This window comes from Acomys russatus, chromosome 13 (assembly GCF_903995435.1).
Source record: "Acomys russatus chromosome 13, mAcoRus1.1, whole genome shotgun sequence".
In the NCBI taxonomy this organism is placed as follows: Eukaryota; Metazoa; Chordata; class Mammalia; order Rodentia; family Muridae; genus Acomys; species Acomys russatus.
The window spans coordinates 49,839,693-49,840,878 of record NC_067149.1 but is presented as its reverse complement, the minus strand read 5'-3'; the positions used below and the strand labels follow the sequence as shown (position 1 = coordinate 49,840,878).

Sequence of the window (1,186 nt, the reverse complement as noted above, 5' to 3'; positions counted from 1 at the left end):
CCATCTTCTCTACCCTGGGAGCAGCTGTCCTGCCTTGGCCCCTCACCCCTGAAAATGTATGCCTGCTCCAAGTTCGTCTCCACCTGCTCCTTGATCAGGAGCACCTCCCAGCTGCTGAGTCGTCCACTCTCTGCAGTGGAGTTGAAGCGACCACATGGGCCAGCAGATGAGGGCCCCCGTAGCTTGGCAGTCCAGTGGCCTCTGACCTCGCTCATCTCTAGCTGCAGCTTCCGGACCAGCACCATTTCAAGGGACATCGACACAGCTGCCAAGTTCACTGGGGCTGGAGCTGCTATAGCTGGGGTGGCTGGCTCTGCGGCGGCCGGGATTGGGACTGGTTTTGGGAGCCTCATCATTGGCTATGCCAGGAAACTCTTCCCTGAAGCAGCAGCTCTTCTCATACGCGATTCTGGGCTTCGCCCTCTCAGAGGCCATGGGGCTCTTTTGCCTAATGGTGGCCTTTCTCATCCTCTTCGCCATGTGAACCAGCTGTCTCCACTGTCTCCGCTCCCACCTCTCACAGTTCTTTTGTGTCCCGGCTGCCCTGTATGCTCCTTTTCCTGTCCCTCCCCAGGACGGCTTGGGGAAGTGCTTGGCTCAGGGTTTGACAGAGAGAAGACAAATAAATACTGTATTAATAAGATGTAAAAAAACAAACAAACCAAAAACAAAAAAACAAAACAAAACAAAAAAAAAACACGATGAAGAAAACATGATACCTAACCTTCACTTCCATGACCCCAAGATTCTAAGCCTTTCCAAGTCCCTGGCAGAATCCAGCCAGGAATCATTGATGCTACCCAGCTCCAGGGCACCCTGTTCCGTCACTCTTTGAGACAGGGTTGTGCAGGCTCCTGCCCCTGAGCTGTGTAGAGTCTATGAACAGGATGGTCCTAAAAAGCCAGTAAGAACTGTGCACCCCAAGTTTCTCTCTTCTTCTTGTACCCCTTCTATTATCAAATCTGTATTCACCCCAGCCATCAATTCCTTAGAATCTCAGTGCCCTGCATTTGTGCATGGTTCATTTCATCCGTATATCTCGAGCCATCTCCCAGCAGTGTGCCCCTTGACCTGCCTTGCCCCTCCTGCTGTCACCTTTCTTTCTTTTCTGGGTAGTGACACAGAACGTTAAGAACACGAGAGAGATGGGACAAGCCCCCAAAGATGTGGCTATCACAAACTGGAA

General features: G+C 51.8%; 1 pseudogene; it reads left to right on the top strand.

Moving 5' to 3' along the window:
* LOC127197398 (ATP synthase F(0) complex subunit C2, mitochondrial-like) lies at nt 1-643 on the top strand (annotated as a pseudogene).
* The last annotated feature ends 543 nt before the right edge of the window (nt 644-1,186 follow it).